Raw genomic sequence first — 15414 nt, forward strand, 5'->3', positions numbered from 1 at the left:
AGGCTGACATTAAATAGCAAATTGATGGGTTGTCCAGGACAAGGAGGCACCTTGCCTTTGAAAGTTGAAATGAAACCCAGAGAGAGGCTTGATCTGGGCCAGGCAGAGCATCCTGTGGAAGCGCATAAGACCAGGATGGCTCCAAGGGGCAAAGAGTAGACAGCACGAACCCAGCCAGTACAAATGGTTCGCACACAAGTTGGTTGCATGAAGGCAACAGGAGACCTACTGCGCTGCTTCGTGAGGCCATGCAGGGCTGGCTGCCACCTCCATCACCCTGCCTTTCACACACAACTACTCTGACAGCATCCTTGTGCGAATGATCAGGAGAAAACAACATAGGCTTGGTTGTAGGGAGTTGTCTCAAGTTGAGACAACTGAAAAAAAAGCTGTAGCTTCACTGATTACAAATTACATGAGTGGAGGAGCCTGTCCACACTATTGAGGCAGATGCATCAAATAATGACTCTTTGGGTAGACAACATCCAAAGTCATTGGAAAAAAAATGCAGACTGTGCTGAACTGAAGCCTCGTAAACCCAACAACGCAAAGGGCACTGTTTTTCATGCCAACGCAAATTTATGTGCATCTGTGGAAGCTGATGTTAAAACAAAAGAAAGAGGAGAAACCGGTGATCTCAAAGAGGGGCAGGACTGCTGCTGGGCACCCCTGCACCCCATCCCTGAAGCTCCTCCAGGCCTTTGGAGAACCTCAGGGTGCCACGTGCCTTGGCTGAGGGGCAGCCAGAATAGCAGGGCTCCTCCTCGAAGGGAGGCTAGGCAGCATCACCAAACTGTGAAACAAAACTCTGTGTGTGGGGGCAGGAAGAGACACCCCAGCCCCAAAAGAGCCATGTTTTTGTTGTGCTGAAGAAAACATTTTTCCCCCAGCTGAAAAGCTTTAGCACCAGCATGAACCTGGCTGGTGTAAATAACCACCCAGGCATAGAGCTGGGTGGGCTTTGCAGAGCTGTGCTGGTGGCACCAGGAGATGAGGACACTGAAAGACAAATTTTCAAGGCCTCTCAAACCTACTGAAGATGCTCTCCAAGACAGCAAGCATGTCCAGGGACAAATCCTATTGCATGACAGTTCACAGGGGATCAGACCTGATTTGGCTCTCCAGTACGCCTCCTCAGGGCTCCCACAAGGGAGCTCACCAGGGATTTTGAAACCCCCGCAGAGGCTCCCGAGAAGGGGGGTGCTGGGAAGGGACCTGTCTTCACACACCAGCCCAGCAGAGGCATCCTGTGAATCTACACACCAGAGACGTTTCCTCTTTGCTTTATCTCTTCTTCTCTCCCTTTCCCTCCCAGGGAATTACCCTGAGCAGCAGAAGAGCCGATCCCCTCCCCTCCTTACAGGAAGGGAAAAGCAAATCCATCGCAGGAACAGCCCAGCCGCTCCACAGAGCCTTGCAAGCTGGAGGCCAGTCGGCTGTGCCAGCAAAGACTTAATGTTAATGGTATGGCTTGTGCAAGGCGCCTGCTGACCGTATATGGCTCCGCGCAGCTGCAGCCTGTCAGATCCCATGCACCCCGGCATGGGGAGCCAGCAAGGCAGGGCTCCCCCTACCCCGCCAGGGACCCCGCTCCCTGCCTGCCACCCAGCCGCCAGCCCCAGGGGCTGTTATCAGGTGCAATGTCCCAGGCGCATCCTCTCTGCTGTACTACCGGACCACAGGCTTGGATCCATGTCCGGCTTCAAAAGCATTTTAAAGCATTGCCTCTTCCAGGTCCACGGTGCTAAACCAGGGCCAGCAGCCAGCAGCATCCCCAGGGCACTGAACGGCTGTTTCCTTAGAAGAGTGTGGGCTAGTTTTGCAGAAATCCAGCTGATTGCTGGGCAGCAGTTTGCAGGCTGACCCCAGGGGTGTTGCAATCATTGGACCTAGCAACATGCCATCGTGTCGCAAAATCTAAGAACACGTGCCTGTGAAGGATGTCCTCTTTCCCTTCTTCTTCAGATGAGGCCAGGGAAGCTGTGCCTTATGGCTCTGCCACACCAGGTTCCTCAGGAGCGGGGGACCTCCTCCATCTACCTGTGCGGGGCTGGCACCCCTCCAGAGTGCCATGCAGATGGGCAAGGGAAGCCCCTCCGTGGTGCCTGCGTGCCCTGGGGGACAAGCACTCCCCACCCCAAGTCCCAGCCAAGAGCACTGCATTGCACAGCAAGCAATAAACTTTTAGTCCAATTCCAGACCAAACTGGGGTGCAGGAATAAAAGTGCACTCGGGACAGAATTTTTGCTTTTTCTTCCCCCAGACATTGAGAAAAGAATGAGTTTGCTCCATTTTTCTGCTATTAACTCTTTCACACAGCCTTTCTTTCCACTTAGAAAGTGGAAAGTCCACTTAGAAATGGAAAACGTTCCTTCTATAGCAAATATGGAAATGAGCTGAAATTAATTCCCTTGGGAAAAGACACAATCAAACCTGCTTGCACACTCATAACCAAAAGGTGCTTTGGAAAGCAGGGAAGGATCAAGTGCCAGGTTTCCAGCTCCATCTTCTGCAGCTGGGGCTACTTTGTCCTCTCACATGGTCCCAGGAGATGCCACAATTAAGAACCACTGAAATTTCCCTGGTTGCAACCACATGAAGCACACCAGCGTCGTGCAGCTGGCTGCGTCACCTTACCCCGACTCCTGGGGACCTAAGCGCCCAAGACTTGCTAAGTGTTTGGGATGGCGAAGGCGTTTGCTAGGAGAGATTTCCATGTGCTCTGGTTACCGCAGGGTGACCACAGGCTGCACATCCCAAGGCTGGCTGTGGGACCCTGGCCCCCAAAGGTGCGCGATCCAGCTCGCACACAGCTCAGCCACATCATCTCTGGCCGCCCCATCTCCGTGCTCAGTCCTGTGCAATGGGAGCAGCCATGGTCCAAGACCAGCGCCACGCCAACCACAAACCCCGCTGGAAAGAGTGTGGATTGTGGCATTTCTGCACATGATAATTTAGCTTCCCACAGCGGATCTCTGCAGGAGGAGGCAGTGGAGAAAACCCTCCGAGCAGGAAAGCATCACCTCTCCCAGCACAGCAGCAGCTGCTCTGCCAGCACAGGCGGGTGATGCCTTGCAAGCATCCATGGGCACAGAGCAGGCTCAGTGGCACCGGAGCAGGGTCTTGCACTCGTCCACCCCACCTGCAAAAAGGGCCCAGCAGAAAAGCCCACCCATGCCATGCAGCATCTGCCTTGACATCCCTACTCTAGAGTGGCACCTTTGCTTTGCCTAGCGCTCATATGGACCCTGCAAGAGGCAGGAGAGCCAGAATGTGGCGCTTCTCCCCCACTCGAATCGCTGGCTCATCTGACCCGGTGCGAACTTCCCCGCTACGCAGTTTGCCAGCTAGACTTCGCTCCTACCAGATAGGTTCGAGCTGGCCCAGGGGGACCCTTCCCTCCCTCCCAGCATCATTTGGGGACATGGTCTTCCCTTCCCAAGCTGTCCCATGGGTCTGATGCTGGTCCAAGGCGGGGTTTCCAGCCACCCCACCGGTCCAGCACACATGGGGTGCAAGTGCCCCCCTGCTCTGCAGACCCCTTGCATGCCGGCACAGCCAGGACACGGCAGGACTCTACCGACAAAGCCACATCCCCACGCCCAGGCTGGTGCGGGATGGGTTAATATTTTCCCCGTTACCTCACGCTGGCCTCTGGTCCTATGGAAAAAACAAACCATCTGGTAATAATATTTCTCTAATAGCTGTCTGGGTCTGTGGGAAAGCTTGGCTCGGCTTCTTAGGAAAGATGAGAGGGTCGAGCGAGAGGGGAGGTTGCGGATGCAGCGTGGGAGCTGGAAGAGAGGAGATAACGCTTTCAGGCTCCTTTTTCTGCCCCCCTCCCCGCTCACAGGGATCCTCTCCTCTCAGGGGTGCTGTGGGATGCCAGGACGTCACATGTTCGGGATACCGGGAAGGGCCTCCCCGCACTCTCCTGGGGACAGAGTCGCACCCTCTTCCCCTGCCCCACTGTGGAGGCTTGAAGGCAAGCAAAGCAAAACTCACTTTCAGGGCTCTTTTTTTCTCCTTTTCTCCAGGGAAAACGTACACTGTACGCTCAGAAAATGGAAATGACCCAAAGCGTAGGCTTTTTGGGGTTGGGAGCATTGGGGTTTGGGGATAAAACCGGCCCAAAACAGAAGGATGGGCAACACCTGCACTATTCTGTTCTTGGAGAAAACAAAAACTGGGGCAGGGGGGGCCTGGTTTTCTGACAAAGCTAGAGAAGAAATGATGGGAGGTGTTGATGCTGAAGAATCATTGCTTGCTAGCTCCTGGCCAAGCCCTTGGCAGGCAACCATGCTTGCCCCAGCCAGCCCATGCGGTGCCAGCAGCACCCTGGGACATGCTACCCCCAGCCCCAGGGACACCACTGCTGGGATAGGGGACAGAGCACCCACGTCTCCTGCGCAGCCTCTGGTGGAGCACGTCCAGCTCACACAGCATGAAAACTGGGTGGAAAAACACGCGCTAACCCTTCCGGCAGTTGGGCGGAGAATATTTTCCATTTCTCAGCAATAAAATGCGTCGCTTGGGCGATTCCCAGGGAGCGGAGCGTGCTCGCCAGGCTAGGCAGGGCACATCATCCTGGGGAAGGGAGGCACCAGGCGCTCGAGGAACAGCCAAGCAGCCGCCAGACACAGCCCTGGCTCCAGCTGGGGGGACTGGAAGCACTGGCTCCCACCCAGCCCCACAGCGGGGGGTGGCACAGGGCTCCCCTGCCTGGCAGTTTGCAGAAGCCAGGCCAGCCTGCATCACCAAACTGCAGAGAGATGAGCTACGTGGGTAGAAAATCTGGTTTTCGCCTGCCATGGATTACCGCACCACTTCTAAGACCCCCTCTCTGCATCCATGCGGATGCTCGGCAGCTTGTTGATGCACAACAGTGCCCAGGACCGGTCCCAGCAAGACCCGGGTGGAAGAGGTGGCACGAGTCTGGCAGCATTCCCCATCCTCTCCTGAAGCTGCACAGCAAAACCACTGATGCCCATGTGGTGCCATGCTTCTCCTTTCACCCCTCATCCGTTTTCCACCAGCTTGTCTTGTCTTTCAAGCTGCTGTAGTGCTATAGCACAGCTCATCTCTTCTCCCGCAGAGCCAAAAGACCGCACCTAATCACTTTTCATATAATTTCTGCCTGCTCTTGAGTGCCCTCCACTCCCCTAAACATGCTTTCATTTTCCATAGGTGTTGGCAGCAAGCCCCAAAGCCCTAGGAAGCCCAGAGGTCTATCTTGCTTGTTGGATACCCTCCAGATAATGTACCTCGTCTGGCTTCATGGCACTGTGCAGTGCAGAGCCAGCCTGACCCCTTTCATGCTTTCGCAGGGGGATGATTCACCCCTACCCAGGAGCTTACACGTGTCCGGCAAACCCCCCGAGGTCTCTGTTAGCCCATGCCCAGGCTGTTTCTGCTCCCAGTTTTTTTCAGTATAACAGTTTGTACTCATTATTTTTGTCACTCCAGCAGCCATCACGGCTTCTGGGGTGGCTGTGCCCTTCGAGAGCAGTCCTTGGATGCAGCAAGGCTTGCAGCTGAGCTCTCTTTACACCAAAGCCAGATCCAGCCTGCAGCCTTTTCCTAGAAGTATAAAACAAGCCAGCTACCCTTCCTGGCAAGGATGCCTTCCCAGCCCACTCCGAGCAGTGCCAAGCATCCTTCTCGGATCTTTTGCAGACAACGAAGAGCAAATGTAAACCATCCAGCCATTTTGCTGTCCTCAAGCCTATTTCCCCTGCTTATCCATGGCTGAAACAGCAGCAACAATGCTGAGCTGGAGGAGAAGCAGGGAGGACAGCTGTCCCTCAGGGGCACCGCTGGGGAGGAGCAGCTCTTTGACTGGGGGACAGCCCTTGGTCCTGTGGACAGGCACCCCACCACAGAGGTCTCCAGCACAACCCGCCTGCAAAGGGACAGGAACAGCCACCTTTTAAAAGATACCAGGCCACCAAGCAGGCCAGGGGGCTGGAGCACAGGGCACACAAGAAGAGGCGAGCTGCTCCATCCTGGAGCAGAAGCAGGGGTTACAAAGGAGACAGCAGACCAGAGGCCCCCAGCACCAGCTGCAGCAAGGGAAATCCCAGCAGGTCATAAAGATAAGCCTCTCTCCTTCACCATTTTATTTTTTAGAGGAAGAGCCAAAGGTAAACAGGCTGTTTCAAACCTCCAAACACTCACCCTCTCAGGAGGAAGCCACTGAACTCTGCAGTCAGCTGCCCTGCAGCAGAGAGCTGGAGGCAAAAGGCAGGAGTGTGGGGCACCTGCATCCCTTAATGCCTGCACAGGGGCACAGATGCTTTGTGTTTCAGCTGATGCATGCTGCAGAGGAGAAGTCAGTGCCTGCAGGTGAAGGACGTGGGTGGTTAACATCCCTCCACATCCCACCTCTCCAGCGTAAGCAGGGATTCAAGCCCTGTGGGTGGGCAGCAGTATTTGGGGCTAAGCCCAGGTGTTTGCACTCATAGCTCCACCAGCTCCTTCCCTGGGGCTGTTCCCACCCTGCGCTGTCTCTGTCTCTGGCAGTGTCTCCCAACACCATGCAAGGGTGCATGGCCATGCAAGGTGCTCATGGATGGCCCATGGCTTGTGGGGAGATGGGAAAGGAGCCCTGAGCCAGGCTGGCCCATGTTTCCCGGAGCATCGGTCTCAGTTGGTTACACCGCGCTTTAGGAGGGTCTCCATGGTGCTGCTGCTCTGACGAATGGGACAGCAGTGGGGACAGGTGTTTTTCTCTAAACCAAAGCATATGACCAGCTGCTGGGGCAGGAGAAACCCAGAAAACCTGTATTTTATTGACAAGTGGGTGCCAGGCCTGGAGCTGCATGTTGCGGGTGGCTTTGTGGCTTGCCTGAGCCAGGCACCGGGCCGGGCTGGCTGCTGGCACCCCAGGCACTGACACACCATGGGACCCAGCACGGGTAACAGTGTGCATCTTCTGGCCCTGGCAAGCGTTGCCTTTGCTGTGTCACCTCATCCAAAATACAGAGATTTGCGAAGGAGAGCAGGAGCTAAATTATTTTTTCTAGGCAAATTCCCATCTCAGGCGAGATAAAAGCCTCCTTTTAAGGATGGCACCAGCTGACTTTTTACCGCATAAGCTCCCTGGCTTTCTGCAAGCTGGCAAGGGTGGCTTTTCCTCCCGGGGATGCTCTGGGGTACAGACGCTGGGGTGGGGTGGGGTGGCAAAGAGCACCTTTTTTGCCCGTGGGCCCATAATGCTGACTATGAGTTGACCAAGGCCTCCCCAGATGGTGCCACGGGCTGACACTTCTATATAGGGCCAGTGTGATCGGCCTTGGGAGTGGGCGAAGGGGGTGCCAGGGATGGCACGGACAAGGAAAGGATGACCTCCCGCTCGGAGGCACTTGGGGCAAGCATCAGCGCCCATACAGAACTGGGGCTAGTGCTCCCTGGGGAGCAGGTTTGGCAGGGTGAAAAGCAGGCTCTGGCAGCAACGCTTGGGCTTGGCCAGTTGCTGAAACCCAGAGGGGCTGCCTGCCTGCCCGCAGCCCCTTCACAGGGCCAAAGAGGAGCAGGGGTGATGCGCACCGCGGAAAATACAACTCGAAATGGAGAAAAAGGTCACAGTGGGCATTTTTGCCTTCGTTTACCCACAAGGCAGAGGTCCGGACAGGCAGCGCTGGCTTCTCTTGGCTGCCTGGCTGCGTTTCAGCCCCAGGGATGGACCGGCTGGGGATGGACACCCCCAGCTGTATCGGGGTGCTAGGCAGAGTGGGGGGCTGAGCTGGCAGCTCCATTTCTGATTATCACGGGGTGATACCCCCTGCTCAGGCTGGCTTTACCCAAGGGCGTGGGCACGGGTGGGCATGGGTGGGTATGGAGGTCATTGCCGGGGCTGTTCACGTGGCAGGAAGGGCAGTGCTCTGGCATCGCTCCTCAAGTGAGAAATGAAGCATCCCGTAGAAAACACGTGCCCTGATGCAGCCCAAAATAGCACTGGGTCTGCTCCAAGGTATGGGGCTGGCCGGGGAGGGGGGGCTAGCTTGAGAGATGACATTGTGTGGGACTGGATGGGGAGCCCATACCCCATCCAAATTGCTGGCGGGCCCCACTGTGGGCTTCTCCCATCCAGGGGCCCGGCAGTGACTCACGCTTGCTATAAACACGTCTCCCGATGGATAATGAATCCCGGCCGTCACCGCCTTCGGGGAAAGCTCTGGATTTTCTTCACAGTGCTCCCCCCCGTCCCGCTCCCACTCCCCTCCTGGCAGCCCTGCTCCTGCGCGGGATCGTTTCCTGATGCTGAGCGGAGCCAGGGCTCTGAGGCCCTTTTTCCAGCCAGTTGTGGTTTGCTTAGTGGGCTGCGTGGGCTGAGTTTCCCCATTAACCCTTCCGGCGGGACAGAGGCTTCTGTGGTGCTGGGCTGCCCCACAGCATCCCACCACCCTCCGTGCAGATGCCCTCCTGCCCAAGCCATGGCTGTGCCAGCTGAGCAGTTTGTGCACCTGCTGAGGACCCCCTTTTCGTTCTCACCCCAGCGTCCTCCCGCTAACCATGGAGGGTACCTCAAGCAACAAAAGCTTTATTGCAATTACACAAATAAGCCACGAAATACATTGCAAAGCGGCAGAGGACTGAGGGGTGATAAAGAAGCGCAGAGAGGGGCAGTGGGGAAATGCTTGCTTGCAGAAGCAGGTACTGCTGCACGCTGGCTGCAAGCTGCTGTCCTCCTGTGAGCTGCTGCTCAAGCCCCCTGGTCCCACTGCTGCCCCATACCACAGCCAAGGGAGCAGGGTCTGTGCAGCCATGGGCAAGGGACTTTGGGCAGCCGGCCCAAAGGGTGCCACGGAGGAGAGGGAGAAGCTCACGGGAAGCCGGCAGCGTCTTCGGGGGGGCGGCTCAAGCATCAGCCACTGGCACCACGTCCACTGCGGCGCTCCGGTCAGGCGGTGAAGATGTTCCTCCCGTGGGGATCAGTGTCTGGAGAGCTAGGGGGTCAATCAAGGGAGATGGTCAGTGCTCAGCCGAGGCTCCAACACCCATGCCTCCCCCTCCCAGCCCCAGCCATGCCTTGGGCTACGTGGACACATGGCCCCACACAATGCCCAGAGCAACCCTCCAGCGTGATGTTGAAATCACTCGCATCCCGAAGGCCAAGCCTGGGCGAGGTGTGCCCAGGCAGAGCTCTCCTACACCAACACAAACCTCCCTTTGCCACTCGAGCTCGCACTTGAGCACATCCCATGCAAGCACCCTGGGCTGCCAGGTGAGCCAAGGTGGTATGCTGCGGGTTTGCCTTGTGCGCTCTCACTGGGTGCTGAGAGCAGCTTTTTGGGAGCTCCAGAGGAGCCATCCGAACATATCGAGGCCACGGGCTTTGTGCAGGGAAAATGCCTTGACCCCACACCGCATGCTGTGGACTGTCCCCATGCGGATCGTTGCCCCTGCCTGCCTCTCTCTGCCCCGCAAACATGGCTGTGAGGATGGTGACGGAGGAGAGCTGGTGCTGCTGGCCCCCATCAGCCTAGGCAGCGAGGCTTGGGGGTGATGGGCAAGGGCGAGTGCATCGGGGGGCTGGGGGTGATGGGCAGGAGCCAGCAGCCAGGAGAGGAGCACTGGGGAAGGGCGCACACCCCTGCCCCACCTCTGCCTGTGAACAGCAGAAAGCCTGTGAGTGGATTTTGTGCTTGGTGTTGCGCTAAGGGAAAAAAAGCACACCCTGCCAGTGTTCTGGCTGACAAGGAGCCGCGGTCATGCAGCCCCAGGCTGCCCCAGCACAGCGGGGATGAGCATCACAGGCTGAATCTTGCATCTGAGGTACACAAGCACATGCACATGAGCAAATGCTTTTTTCAGTCCAAAAAACCCCTCCGACCATTGCTGCATTTAAAGATGCGCTGCACCATCCTGTGCATCTTGAAATCATTGCATTTCAGCCTGAAATATTTGGAGGGGAAGTCTACTTGAGGCAAGAAAAGAAAAATTAATATGCAGCTGAAAATTTGTTTTAAACACAGAGATGGCGGTTTCTCTGAAGTGTCACGTTTGCATCTTTAACTGGCTTTTTATAGGCAGTGAGAAGCAGCGCACCGTTCCTCTGCAGCGCTCCCGTAAGAGATTTGGGAGCACAGCTGCGTGCTGAGTAGCACACAGCAACGTCCCTTGGGAAAACCACAGCACAGGCTGCAGCAGTAGCCTCAGGTTACGTCATCGCAATGTCTGGGTGGGAGCTCTTCCCTGAAGCACCCCACCAAAAAAAACCCCACTCCACTAAATGAGAGCTTTTGGGTCAGCATGTCATGAAGCTGTCTTGCTCTCCTTTGCACTGGGAAATCCTGTTGGATTTCTGTTGCGGTTCAACCGTAAGCCATGCACGCAACCCTGAATTCAGGAGTAATGCTGCTCCATTCCTCCAGCCCTCTCTCCTCCAGCTCTTCGTGCTTGGCTGTGCTGCCAGCTGACTGGTGGCCCGCTGCTGCTGTGCCACCGTGCCTGCGCTTCCCCAGAGCATCCTGCGCCCTGGCATCTCATCTGAAGCATCAAAAACCAGAGAGGCTCCAGAGCCAAGTGTCGCTCGTCCCCTTTTTGGTCCAGATGCAAATGCTCTTAGACACAGGCTTTCCTCCAGGAATAAATAATGGTGCTGAGATGTTGCCCGCAGGGAACCAGAATACAGCGCTCCAGGAGTGCTTCAAATACTTGAGTCCTCATGCACATCCCGCCTTTCTCTTTCGGGATCAAAGCAGTTCCTTCTAGAAACAGCACGCGTGTTTTAAATCAGCAACAGGCTGCAGTTCAGCATTGGGCTCAGAAATGAAGCCTCCTCCCACCGCTCCATTTTTATCTTGCTCATCTCCTAGCTGGTTTTGTTCCCCATGTGCGGAGCCGGCACGAGCGTCGTTTCTGGGAAGAGACATCCCTGTGGTTAAACTGCCTAAACACGGGTGTGGGAATCCAGAGCCAGTCTGGTTTTGCACTTGGCTAGATTTAGTCTGCAGGATGCCTTCTGAGCGATCTGGTGTCTCTTACTCCTCTTTGCAGGACAACTGTACTGAGGTGGAGTGGGAGGGGGGCTGCACATCTGGACTCGAAGGAGTTGCACATCTGGTACATTCAGTACTTCCTAAAAGTCACTGCCACGTTACCCTTTGGATGGAGGCCTGGGGCTCGACGCATAGCACAGCGGATTAAGATCCGCAGCTGCAATTTTTTTGAAGGGAAAGCAAAAATAACCCTCTCAGCAGAGCCCCAGCTCCCTGTGATATCCAACATGGGAGCAGGGGAATTTCAGAGACCGTGACCTTTCCACAAGTCATTCCACCCCGAGCTCTGTGCTTGCGCCAGCTGCAGACGCTCCCGCCACGAGCTAAGGCACGGCGCTCCCCCCCTGAGCTCAATGACCTCGCCTGGGACAGAGAGGGCTGGAGACCCTCAGGATGCCTCTGGCAAAACCTTGTCCTTCTGTTGCGAAATGCCAGGCCAGTGAGACAGAATGGGCTTGGGCCAGCGTAAGGGGGGGGCTTGTGCCACCAACCTCGTCCCTTGGTGCAACGGGTATAACCAGAGAGCATGGGGACACCCACGGGCAAGGGAGCTGCTAGCCATCCGTGCTTGCCCAGATGGGCTAGGGTGTCTCTATGAAGGTCCCAGCACTAATGAGACCCTTCCCACAGTGGGAAGGGTCCCGCTAGGTGGATGTCACCTCTGGTCATCAGTGGGAGGGTCACAAATACCCACTCCTTCACAGTGGGAAGGGTCCTGCTAGGTGGATGTCACCGCTGGTCATCAGTGGGGGGGTCACAAATACCCACTCCCTTCTCACGTCCAGCAGCGTGCCATGTCTTCTACAAGCTGATGGAGCCCCCCCACATCCAAATGCTGCCCACGCCCCGGCTGGAGCAGGATGCATGCGAAAAGCTGGTCAAGGGGGACACCTAGTGACCAGCCTGGGGGGGCCCAGGGCCGGGGAGCGGGGTACCTCCCCGGGGCTGAGGGCTGCAGCCAGGCAGAGTGAGGGGAGATGGGCTGCTGGGCCCTCATCCTGTGAGAAAGGTGTCAGGAAGGGTTTGCGCAGAGCCCGCGCCATCATTCCACCCCTGTGGCCAAGGAAAAAAATTAGATTAAGGATTCATCCCTCCCGCAGCACAGAGCAACCCCCCAGAAAGCCTACCTCTGCCGGCACTGGAGGGGTGAAATTACCCTTGCTAATGGACCATAAGTTTGAAATTAACATAATTAAAAGCGACTAGCATGAATACATAAAAAAAAATGAATTACAACTGAAAGAGAGTATTACATTTAGAGAGTCTTCCTGGTGAAAGTCACTTTCCCTTAGGGAAAATTCTGGTTTTTTCAACTGTATTATGTACCAGATTTGCAAATGCAGTCTAGGAAAAAAATGCACATAACCATACTCCAAACACTTAATTTTGGGAGCATGACCTGGGAAGGATATGAGGGGGAGTGGAGACCTTCAGCTGAAGCCCAAGGGGCCGAGAGCGGACCTCAGCCGTCCCCTTTCTGATGGACAGCCACCACACTCCGGGGGCAGGGGGAGGCATCGGACTATACTTTCCTGCCAAAGTAACAATTTCCCACAAAATAACGCATTCCCAAAGAGTTTGACTGAGTAATACTGAATTGGTTACTTCCAGAAACATTGAATCATTCTGTCTGGATAAAATGCATTGCTTTGAGAAAGAAAAGCAATGCATTAAAGCTATTCTGTTGATTGACTGGGGCGTTCACCTTATATTAGATATTCTCTCTAATATTAGAGATGTGCATATGTTTTTCCCAGTGGCATGGCTGTGGATGCATCACTGGAGCATTTTAAGTTCATATAAAATGCAAACCCAAGACATATCACAAGTAAAAGCAAAACATTGAGGCTCCTTCCAAAGAAAACAGCAAATCTCCTTTTGAGCCATACCAAAGAAATCAAAGACGAGTTTGATACATTCCTTGTGATGTTGTTGTTATCATTATTGTCATCAACATGTTCCCAGGAGATGCTGCAATTGTTTAAACACCTCTTTCTCCAGGCCTTGCTTAAGCCCAGATGGTGATGGATAAGCTGTTAGAGTCCCACATAACACTGGAGTTTTGGTGGGTTTTTTTTCAATTTGCAAAATAACCTGGGAAATGTGACCCCAAAGAGAAGTCGCAAAGTCAAAGGTAATGTCAGAAGGAGGGATGCCTTGGCCACGTCAGTGTGACCACATCCTTCACTGCACCTTCTCCTGCAGGATCCCACCTACTGCTTTCCACCCACTACCCTCTCTCCAGCACTACAGCAAAGGGCTCGGATCCTTCCCGCTCCCTCTAAAACCTAAATACACAGCAGGGAGAGGCAGCAGGCCAGGCTGTATCTCTCCCTCCACCAAGGAGGGGATTCCTGAGCAATGGGAGGTGAATAAGCATTTGTTTTGAAGGAGCATAGCACAGATTTATCATTTTTTGCATGCCCAGTTTGAGAAACCCCTGGCTTCGTTTGCAGGAGGGCTGGCATTTCCCAGCTAGAGTTGCTCAAGTGGCTTTTTCTATTATAAAAGGTCTCCAGATAGCTAAAATAAAAAAGCATCCTGTATCAGAGCAAAAAGCAGAATTGTGATTGGTTTGGTACAACGAGGCTCCCTTGTCTGCTCACGTCCCTTGGAAATACCTCAAGATTTGACGATCAAGCAAGCAGACGTCATTCAGATAAAGCAAGCTGAAATGCCACATGGAGAAGACAAAACCCAGCCCCATGCTCTGACCTCCGGGACAGCACATTCCAGCAACAGTCCTTAAAAACCATGTCCCGACCAGCATTGCTTTTTATCTAGGTGCTGGAAGATTTGTGAAACTCTCCCACTGCTCCACACAGAGCCAAGGCTGCAAGGGCACTGGGACCATCCCTTGTTGCAGCCCCGGGGGGACCATTCCCCAGAGTGCTCCCATGAGCCCAAGTCCTCACTGCAGCATGCATCTTGACACAACACCTCGGCTACGCGCCTGATGCCAGAGCGATTGCTCATACCTGACCTCCCCTCCTTCACCATCAATTCCTGCGGTGGCTTTACCGGTGGGCACAGTCTCACTGGGTGACGGATGTATCACAGTGGGCTGGGGTGGGGATGGTACCCAGAGGGGGATGTTATCTGCAGGTTCACTGGCATGGGTATAGGTGGAGAGGTATTGCTGCAGTCTGCTCCTCCTCTCTAGTAGCCTCTGAGCTCAGCAGCATCTGGCAGACCCAATCTGGCATTTGCTATTTTGGGCAGCGCTGTCTCAGCGGAGGGCGGGGGAATAGCATGGGGAGCACAAGACACACAGAGCAAAGAAATTCCGGGCAGCCGCGATCTGCAGAAACTGCAGATCCCCATGAAAAGCCATTCCACATTCATTGCAGTTAGCAAGCTATCAAGGTCCCCCGCCTTCCCCAGGGCAGAAGTGCCCGACAGATGTATGAACCCCACAAACGTGTTGCACCACCCCTCTTCGAGGGGCATCACCCTGGGCCACTGGCTGCCATCACTTTGCTTGGAGGGTGGTGGCAGCGGGATGTGGAGCTTCTGCTGACTAGCACGTGCCCCGGCTCACCACCCAGGCTGCCAGGGTGGCTCTGGCACGCTGATGGGTGGTTATTTTCATGCTGGGTCTCACACATTGATATTTTGATCTTTCAACAGGAAAAACACTTGGGCTAGACCAGAGTGAGGAACAGGAGAGGATGAGGAGTGCCAGTTGCCCACGGCTGACTTACCACCTTGGCAGGTGGCTCTGTGCTTGCTCTGGCCAGTCGGCAACTTGGGGAAGGCAACATTTGGTGCCTGGGCTCCCTCCATCCTCCAGCATCAACACAAATACAAGGGAGGGGCTGCTGCTGGGGGAGGTTACTGGCTCCACCTGAGCCCACACAGCACTGCCCAAAGCACCTGCGCTCCCCTGGATGGGGAATAAAGGGAGCTCTTGAGCATGTTTGGCTACTGGACCACTTGAAAGGCACAGCTGAATCCAAACTGCCAGGGAAAGCAGAGCAAGGGGTTGGGAATGGGCAGCAAAGCATCTTATAAAGGAGCTGGCAGCACCTTTAAATGCAGAAGCTTGAAACGCTCCAGAGAGCTGAGCGCGTGTGGGTTTTACAACACCTAGGCTGAGCAAATTGTTGATGCTCAGCGGCAGGGGCTGGCAGCCACCTCCAGCTTTCTGGAGCTTTGCCAGCAGTGGGCTCCTGGGCTGGAGGAATGGACCTCTAAGGGGAGGTGACGATGCCGCCTGACACACGGAGGGAGCAGGCGCGTGCTCTCTTCCTCAAGCAAACTCACCGCCTTCACTCTCTCTGAGCCGTGCTTTCATCCCTGCCAGCTGCTGAGCAGCTGCACTAGGCCCTGTGCTGGGACTGGAGCCCATAACCCCCTGCTCATCCTTGGCTCCACTGATGCGGTGGCATCACCTGGAGTCCCCACTGCA

The sequence above is a fragment of the Gavia stellata genome, chromosome 8 (genome assembly GCF_030936135.1).
Source record: "Gavia stellata isolate bGavSte3 chromosome 8, bGavSte3.hap2, whole genome shotgun sequence".
In the NCBI taxonomy this organism is placed as follows: domain Eukaryota; kingdom Metazoa; phylum Chordata; class Aves; order Gaviiformes; family Gaviidae; genus Gavia; species Gavia stellata.